The sequence below is a fragment of the Lissotriton vulgaris genome, unplaced genomic scaffold (genome assembly GCF_964263255.1).
Source record: "Lissotriton vulgaris unplaced genomic scaffold, aLisVul1.2 SCAFFOLD_1527, whole genome shotgun sequence".
NCBI lineage: Eukaryota > Metazoa > Chordata > Amphibia > Caudata > Salamandridae > Lissotriton > Lissotriton vulgaris.
Window position 1 is genome coordinate 172,184 of NW_028241337.1, and position 19,658 is coordinate 191,841.

The following is a 19,658-nucleotide window of genomic DNA, read 5'->3' on the forward strand; positions in this document are numbered from 1 at the left end:
ACCGACTGAGCTATCCAGGCTCTGAGGCAGCAATACACAAAATGACATTATCAACATTAGGAAGTGTCCCAACTATCACTACGTTTTTTTAACCCCTTGCGTGCGGGGCGTATTTTCCGCCTGTGCTGACTCCGCCTTGCTCGGGCGGAGTCATGACGGAACGGTTTCGTCATCAGCACAGCTCACCCGTAGCTGATGATGGAACCGTTCTGTCATCAGCACGCAAGGGGTTAAGATGGTTGCCGGTATTAGTACTAAATACAGAGAATATAATAATGAATTGGTACTTGGGATAACAGGATAACAGGCATAAAACTGACTCTGGTGGGATTCGAACCCACAACCTTTGAATATCTTTTTTACATTCACCTAGAAGTCCAATGCGCTATCCATTGCGCCACAGAGCCAATCTGCTATAATGAGGTGCAGAGATGTTCTGAAATGAAATAATGAGCTATTAGCTGTTGATCAGCTTTATAAAGTTCATTTGATACTATAACCATGGCTATATTTTGAATATTGAATTGGTGAAATGATATTCACCGTCTCAGACTACATGATACCATTGGTAAATCTACGTACGACTTAAGTTTAGTCAAATGGCACATAATATGTGAGACAGATGTGTATTTCACAACTCCATGAAAGACGTTTTTGCAATTTTAGTAATGGAATATCTTATTCGTCATGCAGGGGTCCACAAAAAGAGCATACAATTAGAGTACTTTTTCTTTAAAGGAAACAACCGCCTGAACAGGGACTTGAACCCTGGACCCTCAGATTAAAAGTCTGATGCTCTACCGACAGAGCTATCCAGGCTCTGCTATACTCTACCTTAAAATCAGCTAAACAAATGTGGACGTACACTGACCTACACTTTGTATATTTATATAATTACATATATTAGCAATCAATATTCTAGAGTTTAATAATGAATTGATATTTTAAGCATTTGAAATTTCAGCAGCACACGTAATCCATTATAACTCCGGAAATTTGTACTATCTCATTTTCGGATGACATAGAAATCACGTGTTTAAAATGACACTGTGAAATTAATAAAGGGCCAAATACTATTACTAACTCCTAAATTACATTTTCAGCAGTATCATTGGGAATTTCCTCTTGGGCATAGACTATGCAACATTTTCAAAGCAAACAGTCTCTGTTTAAGTAGACTTTCTTTCACTGCCATTTTGGTAAATGTTTCTGGTGATGGAGAAGCAGGATTGCTGGTTACTGTTTCAATTAGTTATAAAATAGAGGAGGGATAAAATTGACCCAGTTGGTGTTCGAACCCTTAGCGTTTGAATGCTTTTGCTACATTCGCCTAGGACTCCAAACCGCAATCCATTGCACCAGAGATCCGACCTGATTCAACAAGGTGATCAGAGATTCACAAATAAAAAGATGACCTATAAGTTGTTGACCAACTTTATCAAATTAATCGGACACTAGCTTACATTTTGAACATTGAATTGGATAAAAGATAATCAACATGTCAAACTACATGATACAGTTTGGGTAAGTCTTCTTAACCCTTGTCAAAGAAAGTAGAGCACAGATGGGTATGTAAGGACTCGATCAAGACTTTTTTGAACCATCTGTAATTGGACTTCCCATTCATTGGATCCTGAAAAGAGTATGCAATTGATATACATTTTTTTTAACCAAGCCGCCTGAACAGGGACTTGAACCCTGGACCCTCGGATTAAAAGTCTGATGCTCTACCGACTGAGCTATCCAGGCTCTGAGGCAGCAATACACAAAATGACATTATCAACATTAGGAAGTGTCCCAACTATCACTACGTTTTTTTAACCCCTTGCGTGCGGGGCGTATTTTCCGCCTGTGCTGACTCCGCCTTGCTCGGGCGGAGTCATGACGGAACGGTTTCGTCATCAGCACAGCTCACCCGTAGCTGATGACGGAACCGTTCTGTCATCAGCACGCAAGGGGTTAAGATGGTTGCCGGTATTAGTACTAAATACAGAGAATATAATAATGAATTGGTACTTGGGATAACAGGATAACAGGGATAAAACTGACTCTGGTGGGATTCGAACCCACAACCTTTGAATATCTTTTTTACATTCACCTAGAAGTCCAATGCGCTATCCATTGCGCCACAGAGCCAATCTGCTATAATGAGGTGCAGAGATGTTCTGAAATGAAATAATGAGCTATTAGCTGTTGATCAGCTTTATAAAGTTCATTTGATACTATAACCATGGCTATATTTTGAATATTGAATTGGTGAAATGATATTCACCGTCTCAGACTACATGATACCATTGGTAAATCTACGTACGACTTAAGTTTAGTCAAATGGCACATAATATGTGAGACAGATGTGTATTTCACAACTCCATGAAAGACGTTTTTGCAATTTTAGTAATGGAATATCTTATTCGTCATGCAGGGGTCCACAAAAAGAGCATACAATTAGAGTACTTTTTCTTTAAAGGAAACAACCGCCTGAACAGGGACTTGAACCCTGGACCCTCAGATTAAAAGTCTGATGCTCTACCGACTGAGCTATCCAGGCTCTGCTATACTCTACCTTAAAATCAGCTAAACAAATGTGGACGTACACTGACCTACACTTTGTATATTTATATAATTACATATATTAGCAATCAATATTCTAGAGTTTAATAATGAATTGATATTTTAAGCATTTGAAATTTCAGCAGCACACGTAATCCATTATAACTCCGGAAATTTGTACTATCTCATTTTCGGATGACATAGAAATCACGTGTTTAAAATGACACTGTGAAATTAATAAAGGGCCAAATACTATTACTAACTCCTAAATTACATTTTCAGCAGTATCATTGGGAATTTCCTCTTGGGCATAGACTATGCAACATTTTCAAAGCAAACAGTCTCTGTTTAAGTAGACTTTCTTTCACTGCCATTTTGGTAAATGTTTCTGGTGATGGAGAAGCAGGATTGCTGGTTACTGTTTCAATTAGTTATAAAATAGAGGAGGGAAAAAATTGACCCAGTTGGTGTTCGAACCCTTAGCGTTTGAATGCTTTTGCTACATTCGCCTAGGACTCCAAGCCGCAATCCATTGCACCAGAGATCCGACCTGATTCAACAAGGTGATCAGAGATTCACAAATAAAAAGATGACCTATAAGTTGTTGACCAACTTTATCAAATTAATCGGACACTAGCTTACATTTTGAACATTGAATTGGATAAAAGATAATCAACATGTCAAACTACATGATACAGTTTGGGTAAGTCTTCTTAACCCTTGTCAAAGAAAGTAGAGCACAGATGGGTATGTAAGGACTCGATCAAGACTTTTTTGAACCATCTGTAATTGGACTTCCCATTCATTGGATCCTGAAAAGAGTATGCAATTGATATAAATTTTTTTTAACCAAGCCGCCTGAACAGGGACTTGAACCCTGGACCCTCGGATTAAAAGTCTGATGCTCTACCGACTGAGCTATCCAGGCTCTGAGGCAGCAATACACAAAATGACATTATCAACATTAGGAAGTGTCCCAACTATCACTACGTTTTTTTAACCCCTTGCGTGCGGGGCGTATTTTCCGCCTGTGCTGACTCCGCCTTGCTCGGGCGGAGTCATGACGGAACGGTTTCGTCATCAGCACAGCTCACCCGTAGCTGATGACGGAACCGTTCTGTCATCAGCACGCAAGGGGTTAAGATGGTTGCCGGTATTAGTACTAAATACAGAGAATATAATAATGAATTGGTACTTGGGATAACAGGATAACAGGGATAAAACTGACTCTGGTGGGATTCGAACCCACAACCTTTGAATATCTTTTTTACATTCACCTAGAAGTCCAATGCGCTATCCATTGCGCCACAGAGCCAATCTGCTATAATGAGGTGCAGAGATGTTCTGAAATGAAATAATGAGCTATTAGCTGTTGATCAGCTTTATAAAGTTCATTTGATACTATAACCATGGCTATATTTTGAATATTGAATTGGTGAAATGATATTCACCGTCTCAGACTACATGATACCATTGGTAAATCTACGTACGACTTAAGTTTAGTCAAATGGCACATAATATGTGAGACAGATGTGTATTTCACAACTCCATGAAAGACGTTTTTGCAATTTTAGTAATGGAATATCTTATTCGTCATGCAGGGGTCCACAAAAAGAGCATACAATTAGAGTACTTTTTCTTTAAAGGAAACAACCGCCTGAACAGGGACTTGAACCCTGGACCCTCAGATTAAAAGTCTGATGCTCTACCGACTGAGCTATCCAGGCTCTGCTATACTCTACCTTAAAATCAGCTAAACAAATGTGGACGTACACTGACCTACACTTTGTATATTTATATAATTACATATATTAGCAATCAATATTCTAGAGTTTAATAATGAATTGATATTTTAAGCATTTGAAATTTCAGCAGCACACGTAATCCATTATAACTCCGAAAATTTGTACTATCTCATTTTCGGATGACATAGAAATCACGTGTTTAAAATGACACTGTGAAATTAATAAAGGGCCAAATACTATTACTAACTCCTAAATTACATTTTCAGCAGTATCATTGGGAATTTCCTCTTGGGCATAGACTATGCAACATTTTCAAAGCAAACAGTCTCTGTTTAAGTAGACTTTCTTTCACTGCCATTTTGGTAAATGTTTCTGGTGATGGAGAAGCAGGATTGCTGGTTACTGTTTCAATTAGTTATAAAATAGAGGAGGGAAAAAATTGACCCAGTTGGTGTTCGAACCCTTAGCGTTTGAATGCTTTTGCTACATTCGCCTAGGACTCCAAGCCGCAATCCATTGCACCAGAGATCCGACCTGATTCAACAAGGTGATCAGAGATTCACAAATAAAAAGATGACCTATAAGTTGTTGACCAACTTTATCAAATTAATCGGACACTAGCTTACATTTTGAACATTGAATTGGATAAAAGATAATCAACATGTCAAACTACATGATACAGTTTGGGTAAGTCTTCTTAACCCTTGTCAAAGAAAGTAGAGCACAGATGGGTATGTAAGGACTCGATCAAGACTTTTTTGAACCATCTGTAATTGGACTTCCCATTCATTGGATCCTGAAAAGAGTATGCAATTGATATACATTTTTTTTAACCAAGCCGCCTGAACAGGGACTTGAACCCTGGACCCTCGGATTAAAAGTCTGATGCTCTACCGACTGAGCTATCCAGGCTCTGAGGCAGCAATACACAAAATGACATTATCAACATTAGGAAGTGTCCCAACTATCACTACGTTTTTTTAACCCCTTGCGTGCGGGGCGTATTTTCCGCCTGTGCTGACTCCGCCTTGCTCGGGCGGAGTCATGACGGAACGGTTTCGTCATCAGCACAGCTCACCCGTAGCTGATGATGGAACCGTTCTGTCATCAGCACGCAAGGGGTTAAGATGGTTGCCGGTATTAGTACTAAATACAGAGAATATAATAATGAATTGGTACTTGGGATAACAGGATAACAGGCATAAAACTGACTCTGGTGGGATTCGAACCCACAACCTTTGAATATCTTTTTTACATTCACCTAGAAGTCCAATGCGCTATCCATTGCGCCACAGAGCCAATCTGCTATAATGAGGTGCAGAGATGTTCTGAAATGAAATAATGAGCTATTAGCTGTTGATCAGCTTTATAAAGTTCATTTGATACTATAACCATGGCTATATTTTGAATATTGAATTGGTGAAATGATATTCACCGTCTCAGACTACATGATACCATTGGTAAATCTACGTACGACTTAAGTTTAGTCAAATGGCACATAATATGTGAGACAGATGTGTATTTCACAACTCCATGAAAGACGTTTTTGCAATTTTAGTAATGGAATATCTTATTCGTCATGCAGGGGTCCACAAAAAGAGCATACAATTAGAGTACTTTTTCTTTAAAGGAAACAACCGCCTGAACAGGGACTTGAACCCTGGACCCTCAGATTAAAAGTCTGATGCTCTACCGACTGAGCTATCCAGGCTCTGCTATACTCTACCTTAAAATCAGCTAAACAAATGTGGACGTACACTGACCTACACTTTGTATATTTATATAATTACATATATTAGCAATCAATATTCTAGAGTTTAATAATGAATTGATATTTTAAGCATTTGAAATTTCAGCAGCACACGTAATCCATTATAACTCCGGAAATTTGTACTATCTCATTTTCGGATGACATAGAAATCACGTGTTTAAAATGACACTGTGAAATTAATAAAGGGCCAAATACTATTACTAACTCCTAAATTACATTTTCAGCAGTATCATTGGGAATTTCCTCTTGGGCATAGACTATGCAACATTTTCAAAGCAAACAGTCTCTGTTTAAGTAGACTTTCTTTCACTGCCATTTTGGTAAATGTTTCTGGTGATGGAGAAGCAGGATTGCTGGTTACTGTTTCAATTAGTTATAAAATAGAGGAGGGATAAAATTGACCCAGTTGGTGTTCGAACCCTTAGCGTTTGAATGCTTTTGCTACATTCGCCTAGGACTCCAAGCCGCAATCCATTGCACCAGAGATCCGACCTGATTCAACAAGGTGATCAGAGATTCACAAATAAAAAGATGACCTATAAGTTGTTGACCAACTTTATCAAATTAATCGGACACTAGCTTACATTTTGAACATTGAATTGGATAAAAGATAATCAACATGTCAAACTACATGATACAGTTTGGGTAAGTCTTCTTAACCCTTGTCAAAGAAAGTAGAGCACAGATGGGTATGTAAGGACTCGATCAAGACTTTTTTGAACCATCTGTAATTGGACTTCCCATTCATTGGATCCTGAAAAGAGTATGCAATTGATATACATTTTTTTTAACCAAGCCGCCTGAACAGGGACTTGAACCCTGGACCCTCGGATTAAAAGTCTGATGCTCTACCGACTGAGCTATCCAGGCTCTGAGGCAGCAATACACAAAATGACATTATCAACATTAGGAAGTGTCCCAACTATCACTACGTTTTTTTAACCCCTTGCGTGCGGGGCGTATTTTCCGCCTGTGCTGACTCCGCCTTGCTCGGGCGGAGTCATGACGGAACGGTTTCGTCATCAGCACAGCTCACCCGTAGCTGATGACGGAACCGTTCTGTCATCAGCACGCAAGGGGTTAAGATGGTTGCCGGTATTAGTACTAAATACAGAGAATATAATAATGAATTGGTACTTGGGATAACAGGATAACAGGGATAAAACTGACTCTGGTGGGATTCGAACCCACAACCTTTGAATATCTTTTTTACATTCACCTAGAAGTCCAATGCGCTATCCATTGCGCCACAGAGCCAATCTGCTATAATGAGGTGCAGAGATGTTCTGAAATGAAATAATGAGCTATTAGCTGTTGATCAGCTTTATAAAGTTCATTTGATACTATAACCATGGCTATATTTTGAATATTGAATTGGTGAAATGATATTCACCGTCTCAGACTACATGATACCATTGGTAAATCTACGTACGACTTAAGTTTAGTCAAATGGCACATAATATGTGAGACAGATGTGTATTTCACAACTCCATGAAAGACGTTTTTGCAATTTTAGTAATGGAATATCTTATTCGTCATGCAGGGGTCCACAAAAAGAGCATACAATTAGAGTACTTTTTCTTTAAAGGAAACAACCGCCTGAACAGGGACTTGAACCCTGGACCCTCAGATTAAAAGTCTGATGCTCTACCGACTGAGCTATCCAGGCTCTGCTATACTCTACCTTAAAATCAGCTAAACAAATGTGGACGTACACTGACCTACACTTTGTATATTTATATAATTACATATATTAGCAATCAATATTCTAGAGTTTAATAATGAATTGATATTTTAAGCATTTGAAATTTCAGCAGCACACGTAATCCATTATAACTCCGGAAATTTGTACTATCTCATTTTCGGATGACATAGAAATCACGTGTTTAAAATGACACTGTGAAATTAATAAAGGGCCAAATACTATTACTAACTCCTAAATTACATTTTCAGCAGTATCATTGGGAATTTCCTCTTGGGCATAGACTATGCAACATTTTCAAAGCAAACAGTCTCTGTTTAAGTAGACTTTCTTTCACTGCCATTTTGGTAAATGTTTCTGGTGATGGAGAAGCAGGATTGCTGGTTACTGTTTCAATTAGTTATAAAATAGAGGAGGGATAAAATTGACCCAGTTGGTGTTCGAACCCTTAGCGTTTGAATGCTTTTGCTACATTCGCCTAGGACTCCAAGCCGCAATCCATTGCACCAGAGATCCGACCTGATTCAACAAGGTGATCAGAGATTCACAAATAAAAAGATGACCTATAAGTTGTTGACCAACTTTATCAAATTAATCGGACACTAGCTTACATTTTGAACATTGAATTGGATAAAAGATAATCAACATGTCAAACTACATGATACAGTTTGGGTAAGTCTTCTTAACCCTTGTCAAAGAAAGTAGAGCACAGATGGGTATGTAAGGACTCGATCAAGACTTTTTTGAACCATCTGTAATTGGACTTCCCATTCATTGGATCCTGAAAAGAGTATGCAATTGATATACATTTTTTTTAACCAAGCCGCCTGAACAGGGACTTGAACCCTGGACCCTCGGATTAAAAGTCTGATGCTCTACCGACTGAGCTATCCAGGCTCTGAGGCAGCAATACACAAAATGACATTATCAACATTAGGAAGTGTCCCAACTATCACTACGTTTTTTTAACCCCTTGCGTGCGGGGCGTATTTTCCGCCTGTGCTGACTCCGCCTTGCTCGGGCGGAGTCATGACGGAACGGTTTCGTCATCAGCACAGCTCACCCGTAGCTGATGACGGAACCGTTCTGTCATCAGCACGCAAGGGGTTAAGATGGTTGCCGGTATTAGTACTAAATACAGAGAATATAATAATGAATTGGTACTTGGGATAACAGGATAACAGGGATAAAACTGACTCTGGTGGGATTCGAACCCACAACCTTTGAATATCTTTTTTACATTCACCTAGAAGTCCAATGCGCTATCCATTGCGCCACAGAGCCAATCTGCTATAATGAGGTGCAGAGATGTTCTGAAATGAAATAATGAGCTATTAGCTGTTGATCAGCTTTATAAAGTTCATTTGATACTATAACCATGGCTATATTTTGAATATTGAATTGGTGAAATGATATTCACCGTCTCAGACTACATGATACCATTGGTAAATCTACGTACGACTTAAGTTTAGTCAAATGGCACATAATATGTGAGACAGATGTGTATTTCACAACTCCATGAAAGACGTTTTTGCAATTTTAGTAATGGAATATCTTATTCGTCATGCAGGGGTCCACAAAAAGAGCATACAATTAGAGTACTTTTTCTTTAAAGGAAACAACCGCCTGAACAGGGACTTGAACCCTGGACCCTCAGATTAAAAGTCTGATGCTCTACCGACTGAGCTATCCAGGCTCTGCTATACTCTACCTTATAATCAGCTAAACAAATGTGGACGTACACTGACCTACACTTTGTATATTTATATAATTACATATATTAGCAATCAATATTCTAGAGTTTAATAATGAATTGATATTTTAAGCATTTGAAATTTCAGCAGCACACGTAATCCATTATAACTCCGGAAATTTGTACTATCTCATTTTCGGATGACATAGAAATCACGTGTTTAAAATGACACTGTGAAATTAATAAAGGGCCAAATACTATTACTAACTCCTAAATTACATTTTCAGCAGTATCATTGGGAATTTCCTCTTGGGCATAGACTATGCAACATTTTCAAAGCAAACAGTCTCTGTTTAAGTAGACTTTCTTTCACTGCCATTTTGGTAAATGTTTCTGGTGATGGAGAAGCAGGATTGCTGGTTACTGTTTCAATTAGTTATAAAATAGAGGAGGGAAAAAATTGACCCAGTTGGTGTTCGAACCCTTAGCGTTTGAATGCTTTTGCTACATTCGCCTAGGACTCCAAGCCGCAATCCATTGCACCAGAGATCCGACCTGATTCAACAAGGTGATCAGAGATTCACAAATAAAAAGATGACCTATAAGTTGTTGACCAACTTTATCAAATTAATCGGACACTAGCTTACATTTTGAACATTGAATTGGATAAAAGATAATCAACATGTCAAACTACATGATACAGTTTGGGTAAGTCTTCTTAACCCTTGTCAAAGAAAGTAGAGCACAGATGGGTATGTAAGGACTCGATCAAGACTTTTTTGAACCATCTGTAATTGGACTTCCCATTCATTGGATCCTGAAAAGAGTATGCAATTGATATACATTTTTTTTAACCAAGCCGCCTGAACAGGGACTTGAACCCTGGACCCTCGGATTAAAAGTCTGATGCTCTACCGACTGAGCTATCCAGGCTCTGAGGCAGCAATACACAAAATGACATTATCAACATTAGGAAGTGTCCCAACTATCACTACGTTTTTTTAACCCCTTGCGTGCGGGGCGTATTTTCCGCCTGTGCTGACTCCGCCTTGCTCGGGCGGAGTCATGACGGAACGGTTTCGTCATCAGCACAGCTCACCCGTAGCTGATGACGGAACCGTTCTGTCATCAGCACGCAAGGGGTTAAGATGGTTGCCGGTATTAGTACTAAATACAGAGAATATAATAATGAATTGGTACTTGGGATAACAGGATAACAGGGATAAAACTGACTCTGGTGGGATTCGAACCCACAACCTTTGAATATCTTTTTTACATTCACCTAGAAGTCCAATGCGCTATCCATTGCGCCACAGAGCCAATCTGCTATAATGAGGTGCAGAGATGTTCTGAAATGAAATAATGAGCTATTAGCTGTTGATCAGCTTTATAAAGTTCATTTGATACTATAACCATGGCTATATTTTGAATATTGAATTGGTGAAATGATATTCACCGTCTCAGACTACATGATACCATTGGTAAATCTACGTACGACTTAAGTTTAGTCAAATGGCACATAATATGTGAGACAGATGTGTATTTCACAACTCCATGAAAGACGTTTTTGCAATTTTAGTAATGGAATATCTTATTCGTCATGCAGGGGTCCACAAAAAGAGCATACAATTAGAGTACTTTTTCTTTAAAGGAAACAACCGCCTGAACAGGGACTTGAACCCTGGACCCTCAGATTAAAAGTCTGATGCTCTACCGACTGAGCTATCCAGGCTCTGCTATACTCTACCTTAAAATCAGCTAAACAAATGTGGACGTACACTGACCTACACTTTGTATATTTATATAATTACATATATTAGCAATCAATATTCTAGAGTTTAATAATGAATTGATATTTTAAGCATTTGAAATTTCAGCAGCACACGTAATCCATTATAACTCCGGAAATTTGTACTATCTCATTTTCGGATGACATAGAAATCACGTGTTTAAAATGACACTGTGAAATTAATAAAGGGCCAAATACTATTACTAACTCCTAAATTACATTTTCAGCAGTATCATTGGGAATTTCCTCTTGGGCATAGACTATGCAACATTTTCAAAGCAAACAGTCTCTGTTTAAGTAGACTTTCTTTCACTGCCATTTTGGTAAATGTTTCTGGTGATGGAGAAGCAGGATTGCTGGTTACTGTTTCAATTAGTTATAAAATAGAGGAGGGAAAAAATTGACCCAGTTGGTGTTCGAACCCTTAGCGTTTGAATGCTTTTGCTACATTCGCCTAGGACTCCAAGCCGCAATCCATTGCACCAGAGATCCAACCTGATTCAACAAGGTGATCAGAGATTCACAAATAAAAAGATGACCTATAAGTTGTTGACCAACTTTATCAAATTAATCGGACACTAGCTTACATTTTGAACATTGAATTGGATAAAAGATAATCAACATGTCAAACTACATGATACAGTTTGGGTAAGTCTTCTTAACCCTTGTCAAAGAAAGTAGAGCACAGATGGGTATGTAAGGACTCGATCAAGACTTTTTTGAACCATCTGTAATTGGACTTCCCATTCATTGGATCCTGAAAAGAGTATGCAATTGATATACATTTTTTTTAACCAAGCCGCCTGAACAGGGACTTGAACCCTGGACCCTCGGATTAAAAGTCTGATGCTCTACCGACTGAGCTATCCAGGCTCTGAGGCAGCAATACACAAAATGACATTATCAACATTAGGAAGTGTCCCAACTATCACTACGTTTTTTTAACCCCTTGCGTGCGGGGCGTATTTTCCGCCTGTGCTGACTCCGCCTTGCTCGGGCGGAGTCATGACGGAACGGTTTCGTCATCAGCACAGCTCACCCGTAGCTGATGACGGAACCGTTCTGTCATCAGCACGCAAGGGGTTAAGATGGTTGCCGGTATTAGTACTAAATACAGAGAATATAATAATGAATTGGTACTTGGGATAACAGGATAACAGGGATAAAACTGACTCTGGTGGGATTCGAACCCACAACCTTTGAATATCTTTTTTACATTCACCTAGAAGTCCAATGCGCTATCCATTGCGCCACAGAGCCAATCTGCTATAATGAGTCGCAGAGATGTTCTGAAATGAAATAATGAGCTATTAGCTGTTGATCAGCTTTATAAAGTTCATTTGATACTATAACCATGGCTATATTTTGAATATTGAATTGGTGAAATGATATTCACCGTCTCAGACTACATGATACCATTGGTAAATCTACGTACGACTTAAGTTTAGTCAAATGGCACATAATATGTGAGACAGATGTGTATTTCACAACTCCATGAAAGACGTTTTTGCAATTTTAGTAATGGAATATCTTATTCGTCATGCAGGGGTCCACAAAAAGAGCATACAATTAGAGTACTTTTTCTTTAAAGGAAACAACCGCCTGAACAGGGACTTGAACCCTGGACCCTCAGATTAAAAGTCTGATGCTCTACCGACTGAGCTATCCAGGCTCTGCTATACTCTACCTTATAATCAGCTAAACAAATGTGGACGTACACTGACCTACACTTTGTATATTTATATAATTACATATATTAGCAATCAATATTCTAGAGTTTAATAATGAATTGATATTTTAAGCATTTGAAATTTCAGCAGCACACGTAATCCATTATAACTCCGGAAATTTGTACTATCTCATTTTCGGATGACATAGAAATCACGTGTTTAAAATGACACTGTGAAATTAATAAAGGGCCAAATACTATTACTAACTCCTAAATTACATTTTCAGCAGTATCATTGGGAATTTCCTCTTGGGCATAGACTATGCAACATTTTCAAAGCAAACAGTCTCTGTTTAAGTAGACTTTCTTTCACTGCCATTTTGGTAAATGTTTCTGGTGATGGAGAAGCAGGATTGCTGGTTACTGTTTCAATTAGTTATAAAATAGAGGAGGGAAAAAATTGACCCAGTTGGTGTTCGAACCCTTAGCGTTTGAATGCTTTTGCTACATTCGCCTAGGACTCCAAGCCGCAATCCATTGCACCAGAGATCCGACCTGATTCAACAAGGTGATCAGAGATTCACAAATAAAAAGATGACCTATAAGTTGTTGACCAACTTTATCAAATTAATCGGACACTAGCTTACATTTTGAACATTGAATTGGATAAAAGATAATCAACATGTCAAACTACATGATACAGTTTGGGTAAGTCTTCTTAACCCTTGTCAAAGAAAGTAGAGCACAGATGGGTATGTAAGGACTCGATCAAGACTTTTTTGAACCATCTGTAATTGGACTTCCCATTCATTGGATCCTGAAAAGAGTATGCAATTGATATACATTTTTTTTAACCAAGCCGCCTGAACAGGGACTTGAACCCTGGACCCTCGGATTAAAAGTCTGATGCTCTACCGACTGAGCTATCCAGGCTCTGAGGCAGCAATACACAAAATGACATTATCAACATTAGGAAGTGTCCCAACTATCACTACGTTTTTTTAACCCCTTGCGTGCGGGGCGTATTTTCCGCCTGTGCTGACTCCGCCTTGCTCGGGCGGAGTCATGACGGAACGGTTTCGTCATCAGCACAGCTCACCCGTAGCTGATGACGGAACCGTTCTGTCATCAGCACGCAAGGGGTTAAGATGGTTGCCGGTATTAGTACTAAATACAGAGAATATAATAATGAATTGGTACTTGGGATAACAGGATAACAGGGATAAAACTGACTCTGGTGGGATTCGAACCCACAACCTTTGAATATCTTTTTTACATTCACCTAGAAGTCCAATGCGCTATCCATTGCGCCACAGAGCCAATCTGCTATAATGAGGTGCAGAGATGTTCTGAAATGAAATAATGAGCTATTAGCTGTTGATCAGCTTTATAAAGTTCATTTGATACTATAACCATGGCTATATTTTGAATATTGAATTGGTGAAATGATATTCACCGTCTCAGACTACATGATACCATTGGTAAATCTACGTACGACTTAAGTTTAGTCAAATGGCACATAATATGTGAGACAGATGTGTATTTCACAACTCCATGAAAGACGTTTTTGCAATTTTAGTAATGGAATATCTTATTCGTCATGCAGGGGTCCACAAAAAGAGCATACAATTAGAGTACTTTTTCTTTAAAGGAAACAACCGCCTGAACAGGGACTTGAACCCTGGACCCTCAGATTAAAAGTCTGATGCTCTACCGACTGAGCTATCCAGGCTCTGCTATACTCTACCTTAAAATCAGCTAAACAAATGTGGACGTACACTGACCTACACTTTGTATATTTATATAATTACATATATTAGCAATCAATATTCTAGAGTTTAATAATGAATTGATATTTTAAGCATTTGAAATTTCAGCAGCACACGTAATCCATTATAACTCCGGAAATTTGTACTATCTCATTTTCGGATGACATAGAAATCACGTGTTTAAAATGACACTGTGAAATTAATAAAGGGCCAAATACTATTACTAACTCCTAAATTACATTTTCAGCAGTATCATTGGGAATTTCCTCTTGGGCATAGACTATGCAACATTTTCAAAGCAAACAGTCTCTGTTTAAGTAGACTTTCTTTCACTGCCATTTTGGTAAATGTTTCTGGTGATGGAGAAGCAGGATTGCTGGTTACTGTTTCAATTAGTTATAAAATAGAGGAGGGATAAAATTGACCCAGTTGGTGTTCGAACCCTTAGCGTTTGAATGCTTTTGCTACATTCGCCTAGGACTCCAAGCCGCAATCCATTGCACCAGAGATCCGACCTGATTCAACAAGGTGATCAGAGATTCACAAATAAAAAGATGACCTATAAGTTGTTGACCAACTTTATCAAATTAATCGGACACTAGCTTACATTTTGAACATTGAATTGGATAAAAGATAATCAACATGTCAAACTACATGATACAGTTTGGGTAAGTCTTCTTAACCCTTGTCAAAGAAAGTAGAGCACAGATGGGTATGTAAGGACTCGATCAAGACTTTTTTGAACCATCTGTAATTGGACTTCCCATTCATTGGATCCTGAAAAGAGTATGCAATTGATATACATTTTTTTTAACCAAGCCGCCTGAACAGGGACTTGAACCCTGGACCCTCGGATTAAAAGTCTGATGCTCTACCGACTGAGCTATCCAGGCTCTGAGGCAGCAATACACAAAATGACATTATCAACATTAGGAAGTGTCCCAACTATCACTACGTTTTTTTAACCCCTTGCGTGCGGGGCGTATTTTCCGCCTGTGCTGACTCCGCCTTGCTCGGGCGGAGTCATGACGGAACGGTTTCGTCATCAGCACAGCTCACCCGTAGCTGATGACGGAACCGTTCTGTCATCAGCACGCAAGGGGTTAAGATGGTTGCCGGTATTAGTACTAAATACAGAGAATATAATAATGAATTGGTACTTGGGATAACAGGATAACAGGGATAAAACTGACTCTGGTGGGATTCGAACCCACAACCTTTGAATATCTTTTTTACATTCACCTAGAAGTCCAATGCGCTATCCATTGCGCCACAGAGCCAATCTGCTATAATGAGGTGCAGAGATGTTCTGAAATGCAATAATGAGCTATTAGCTGTTGATCAGCTTTATAAAGTTCATTTGATACTATAACCATGGCTATATTTTGAATATTGAATTGGTGAAATGATATTCACCGTCTCAGACTACATGATACCATTGGTAAATCTACGTACGACTTAAGTTTAGTCAAATGGCACATAATATGTGAGACAGATGTGTATTTCACAACTCCATGAAAGACGTTTTTGCAATTTTAGTAATGGAATATCTTATTCGTCATGCAGGGGTCCACAAAAAGAGCATACAATTAGAGTACTTTTTCTTTAAAGGAAACAACCGCCTGAACAGGGACTTGAACCCTGGACCCTCAGATTAAAAGTCTGATGCTCTACCGACTGAGCTATCCAGGCTCTGCTATACTCTACCTTATAATCAGCTAAACAAATGTGGACGTACACTGACCTACACTTTGTATATTTATATAATTACATATATTAGCAATCAATATTCTAGAGTTTAATAATGAATTGATATTTTAAGCATTTGAAATTTCAGCAGCACACGTAATCCATTATAACTCCGGAAATTTGTACTATCTCATTTTCGGATGACATAGAAATCACGTGTTTAAAATGACACTGTGAAATTAATAAAGGGCCAAATACTATTACTAACTCCTAAATTACATTTTCAGCAGTATCATTGGGAATTTCCTCTTGGGCATAGACTATGCAACATTTTCAAAGCAAACAGTCTCTGTTTAAGTAGACTTTCTTTCACTGCCATTTTGGTAAATGTTTCTGGTGATGGAGAAGCAGGATTGCTGGTTACTGTTTCAATTAGTTATAAAATAGAGGAGGGAAAAAATTGACCCAGTTGGTGTTCGAACCCTTAGCGTTTGAATGCTTTTGCTACATTCGCCTAGGACTCCAAGCCGCAATCCATTGCACCAGAGATCCGACCTGATTCAACAAGGTGATCAGAGATTCACAAATAAAAAGATGACCTATAAGTTGTTGACCAACTTTATCAAATTAATCGGACACTAGCTTACATTTTGAACATTGAATTGGATAAAAGATAATCAACATGTCAAACTACATGATACAGTTTGGGTAAGTCTTCTTAACCCTTGTCAAAGAAAGTAGAGCACAGATGGGTATGTAAGGACTCGATCAAGACTTTTTTGAACCATCTGTAATTGGACTTCCCATTCATTGGATCCTGAAAAGAGTATGCAATTGATATACATTTTTTTTAACCAAGCCGCCTGAACAGGGACTTGAACCCTGGACCCTCGGATTAAAAGTCTGATGCTCTACCGACTGAGCTATCCAGGCTCTGAGGCAGCAATACACAAAATGACATTATCAACATTAGGAAGTGTCCCAACTATCACTACGTTTTTTTAACCCCTTGCGTGCAGGGCGTATTTTCCGCCTGTGCTGACTCCGCCTTGCTCGGGCGGAGTCATGACAGAACGGTTTCGTCATCAGCACAGCTCACCCGTAGCTGATGACGGAACCGTTCTGTCATCAGCACGCAAGGGGTTAAGATGGTTGCCGGTATTAGTACTAAATACAGAGAATATAATAATGAATTGGTACTTGGAATTTACAGGATAACAGGGATAAAACTGACTCTGGTGGGATTCGAACCCACAACCTTTGAATATCTTTTTTACATTCACCTAGAAGTCCAATGCGCTATCCATTGCGCCACAGAGCCAATCTGCTATAATGAGGTGCAGAGATGTTCTGAAATGAAATAATGAGCTATTAGCTGTTGATCAGCTTTATAAAGTTCATTTGATACTATAACCATGGCTATATTTTGAATATTGAATTGGTGAAATGATATTCACCGTCTCAGACTACATGATACCATTGGTAAATCTACGTACGACTTAAGTTTAGTCAAATGGCACATAATATGTGAGACAGATGTGTATTTCACAACTCCATGAAAGACGTTTTTGCAATTTTAGTAATGGAATATCTTATTCGTCATGCAGGGGTCCACAAAAAGAGCATACAATTAGAGTACTTTTTCTTTAAAGGAAACAACCGCCTGAACAGGGACTTGAACCCTGGACCCTCAGATTAAAAGTCTGATGCTCTACCGACTGAGCTATCCAGGCTCTGCTATACTCTACCTTAAAATCAGCTAAACAAATGTGGACGTACACTGACCTACACTTTGTATATTTATATAATTACATATATTAGCAATCAATATTCTAGAGTTTAATAATGAATTGATATTTTAAGCATTTGAAATTTCAGCAGCACACGTAATCCATTATAACTCCGGAAATTTGTACTATCTCATTTTCGGATGACATAGAAATCACGTGTTTAAAATGACACTGTGAAATTAATAAAGGGCCAAATACTATTACTAACTCCTAAATTACATTTTCAGCAGTATCATTGGGAATTTCCTCTTGGGCATAGACTATGCAACATTTTCAAAGCAAACAGTCTCTGTTTAAGTAGACTTTCTTTCACTGCCATTTTGGTAAATGTTTCTGGTGATGGAGAAGCAGGATTGCTGGTTACTGTTTCAATTAGTTATAAAATAGAGGAGGGATAAAATTGACCCAGTTGGTGTTCGAACCCTTAGCGTTTGAATGCTTTTGCTACATTCGCCTAGGACTCCAAGCCGCAATCCATTGCACCAGAGATCCGACCTGATTCAACAAGGTGATCAGAGATTCACAAATAAAAAGATGACCTATAAGTTGTTGACCAACTTTATCAAATTAATCGGACACTAGCTTACATTTTGAACATTGAATTGGATAAAAGATAATCAACATGTCAAACTACATGATACAGTTTGGGTAAGTCTTCTTAACCCTTGTCAAAGAAAGTAGAGCACAGATGGGTATGTAAGGACTCGATCAAGACTTTTTTGAACCATCTGTAATTGGACTTCCCATTCATTGGATCCTGAAAAGAGTATGCAATTGATATACATTTTTTTTAACCAAGCCGCCTGAACAGGGACTTGAACCCTGGACCCTCGGATTAAAAGTCTGATGCTCTACCGACTGAGCTATCCAGGCTCTGAGGCAGCAATACACAAAATGACATTATCAACATTAGGAAGTGTCCCAACTATCACTACGTTTTTTTAACCCCTTGCGTGCGGGGCGTATTTTCCGCCTGTGCTGACTCCGCCTTGCTCGGGCGGAGTCATGACGGAACGGTTTCGTCATCAGCACAGCTCACCCGTAGCTGATGACGGAACCGTTCTGTCATCAGCACGCAAGGGGTTAAGATGGTTGCCGGTATTAGTACTAAATACAGAGAATATAATAATGAATTGGTACTTGGGATAACAGGATAACAGGGATAAAACTGACTCTGGTGGGATTCGAACCCACAACCTTTGAATATCTTTTTTACATTCACCTAGAAGTCCAATGCGCTATCCATTGCGCCACAGAGCCAATCTGCTATAATGAGGTGCAGAGATGTTCTGAAATGAAATAATGAGCTATTAGCTGTTGATCAGCTTTATAAAGTTCATTTGATACTATAACCATGGCTATATTTTGAATATTGAATTGGTGAAATGATATTCACCGTCTCAGACTACATGATACCATTGGTAAATCTACGTACGACTTAAGTTTAGTCAAATGGCACATAATATGTGAGACAGATGTGTATTTCACAAC

General features: G+C 38.7%; 22 non-coding genes across 22 annotated transcripts; all 22 read right to left on the reverse strand.

Moving 5' to 3' along the window:
• Nucleotides 1–316: 316 nt before the first annotated feature.
• TRNAR-UCU (transfer RNA arginine (anticodon UCU)) lies at nt 317–407 on the reverse strand. The gene is given in 2 exon segments: nt 317–352; nt 371–407. It is a non-coding gene; the product is annotated as a tRNA-Arg (tRNA).
• Nucleotides 408–2,045: 1,638 nt separating this feature from the next.
• Nucleotides 2,046–2,136, reverse strand: TRNAR-UCU (transfer RNA arginine (anticodon UCU)). Its single transcript is given in 2 exon segments — nt 2,046–2,081; nt 2,100–2,136. It is a non-coding gene; the product is annotated as a tRNA-Arg (tRNA).
• A 339-nt stretch (nt 2,137–2,475) lies between these two features.
• TRNAK-UUU (transfer RNA lysine (anticodon UUU)) lies at nt 2,476–2,548 on the reverse strand. Its single transcript has one exon. It is a non-coding gene; the product is annotated as a tRNA-Lys (tRNA).
• Nucleotides 2,549–3,774: 1,226 nt separating this feature from the next.
• On the reverse strand, nt 3,775–3,865 carry TRNAR-UCU (transfer RNA arginine (anticodon UCU)). Its single transcript is given in 2 exon segments — nt 3,775–3,810; nt 3,829–3,865. It is a non-coding gene; the product is annotated as a tRNA-Arg (tRNA).
• Nucleotides 3,866–4,204: 339 nt separating this feature from the next.
• TRNAK-UUU (transfer RNA lysine (anticodon UUU)) lies at nt 4,205–4,277 on the reverse strand. The gene has a single exon. It is a non-coding gene; the product is annotated as a tRNA-Lys (tRNA).
• A 1,226-nt stretch (nt 4,278–5,503) lies between these two features.
• On the reverse strand, nt 5,504–5,594 carry TRNAR-UCU (transfer RNA arginine (anticodon UCU)). Its single transcript is given in 2 exon segments — nt 5,504–5,539; nt 5,558–5,594. It is a non-coding gene; the product is annotated as a tRNA-Arg (tRNA).
• Nucleotides 5,595–5,933: 339 nt separating this feature from the next.
• TRNAK-UUU (transfer RNA lysine (anticodon UUU)) lies at nt 5,934–6,006 on the reverse strand. Its single transcript has one exon. It is a non-coding gene; the product is annotated as a tRNA-Lys (tRNA).
• Nucleotides 6,007–7,232: 1,226 nt separating this feature from the next.
• TRNAR-UCU (transfer RNA arginine (anticodon UCU)) lies at nt 7,233–7,323 on the reverse strand. Its single transcript is given in 2 exon segments — nt 7,233–7,268; nt 7,287–7,323. It is a non-coding gene; the product is annotated as a tRNA-Arg (tRNA).
• Nucleotides 7,324–7,662: 339 nt separating this feature from the next.
• TRNAK-UUU (transfer RNA lysine (anticodon UUU)) lies at nt 7,663–7,735 on the reverse strand. The gene has a single exon. It is a non-coding gene; the product is annotated as a tRNA-Lys (tRNA).
• A 1,226-nt stretch (nt 7,736–8,961) lies between these two features.
• TRNAR-UCU (transfer RNA arginine (anticodon UCU)) lies at nt 8,962–9,052 on the reverse strand. Its single transcript is given in 2 exon segments — nt 8,962–8,997; nt 9,016–9,052. It is a non-coding gene; the product is annotated as a tRNA-Arg (tRNA).
• Nucleotides 9,053–9,391: 339 nt separating this feature from the next.
• Nucleotides 9,392–9,464, reverse strand: TRNAK-UUU (transfer RNA lysine (anticodon UUU)). The gene has a single exon. It is a non-coding gene; the product is annotated as a tRNA-Lys (tRNA).
• A 1,226-nt stretch (nt 9,465–10,690) lies between these two features.
• On the reverse strand, nt 10,691–10,781 carry TRNAR-UCU (transfer RNA arginine (anticodon UCU)). The gene is given in 2 exon segments: nt 10,691–10,726; nt 10,745–10,781. It is a non-coding gene; the product is annotated as a tRNA-Arg (tRNA).
• Nucleotides 10,782–11,120: 339 nt separating this feature from the next.
• On the reverse strand, nt 11,121–11,193 carry TRNAK-UUU (transfer RNA lysine (anticodon UUU)). Its single transcript has one exon. It is a non-coding gene; the product is annotated as a tRNA-Lys (tRNA).
• Nucleotides 11,194–12,419: 1,226 nt separating this feature from the next.
• On the reverse strand, nt 12,420–12,510 carry TRNAR-UCU (transfer RNA arginine (anticodon UCU)). The gene is given in 2 exon segments: nt 12,420–12,455; nt 12,474–12,510. It is a non-coding gene; the product is annotated as a tRNA-Arg (tRNA).
• A 339-nt stretch (nt 12,511–12,849) lies between these two features.
• On the reverse strand, nt 12,850–12,922 carry TRNAK-UUU (transfer RNA lysine (anticodon UUU)). Its single transcript has one exon. It is a non-coding gene; the product is annotated as a tRNA-Lys (tRNA).
• A 1,226-nt stretch (nt 12,923–14,148) lies between these two features.
• Nucleotides 14,149–14,239, reverse strand: TRNAR-UCU (transfer RNA arginine (anticodon UCU)). The gene is given in 2 exon segments: nt 14,149–14,184; nt 14,203–14,239. It is a non-coding gene; the product is annotated as a tRNA-Arg (tRNA).
• Nucleotides 14,240–14,578: 339 nt separating this feature from the next.
• On the reverse strand, nt 14,579–14,651 carry TRNAK-UUU (transfer RNA lysine (anticodon UUU)). Its single transcript has one exon. It is a non-coding gene; the product is annotated as a tRNA-Lys (tRNA).
• A 1,226-nt stretch (nt 14,652–15,877) lies between these two features.
• Nucleotides 15,878–15,968, reverse strand: TRNAR-UCU (transfer RNA arginine (anticodon UCU)). Its single transcript is given in 2 exon segments — nt 15,878–15,913; nt 15,932–15,968. It is a non-coding gene; the product is annotated as a tRNA-Arg (tRNA).
• A 339-nt stretch (nt 15,969–16,307) lies between these two features.
• On the reverse strand, nt 16,308–16,380 carry TRNAK-UUU (transfer RNA lysine (anticodon UUU)). The gene has a single exon. It is a non-coding gene; the product is annotated as a tRNA-Lys (tRNA).
• Nucleotides 16,381–17,607: 1,227 nt separating this feature from the next.
• Nucleotides 17,608–17,698, reverse strand: TRNAR-UCU (transfer RNA arginine (anticodon UCU)). Its single transcript is given in 2 exon segments — nt 17,608–17,643; nt 17,662–17,698. It is a non-coding gene; the product is annotated as a tRNA-Arg (tRNA).
• A 339-nt stretch (nt 17,699–18,037) lies between these two features.
• On the reverse strand, nt 18,038–18,110 carry TRNAK-UUU (transfer RNA lysine (anticodon UUU)). Its single transcript has one exon. It is a non-coding gene; the product is annotated as a tRNA-Lys (tRNA).
• A 1,226-nt stretch (nt 18,111–19,336) lies between these two features.
• Nucleotides 19,337–19,427, reverse strand: TRNAR-UCU (transfer RNA arginine (anticodon UCU)). The gene is given in 2 exon segments: nt 19,337–19,372; nt 19,391–19,427. It is a non-coding gene; the product is annotated as a tRNA-Arg (tRNA).
• Nucleotides 19,428–19,658: the final 231 nt, after the last annotated feature.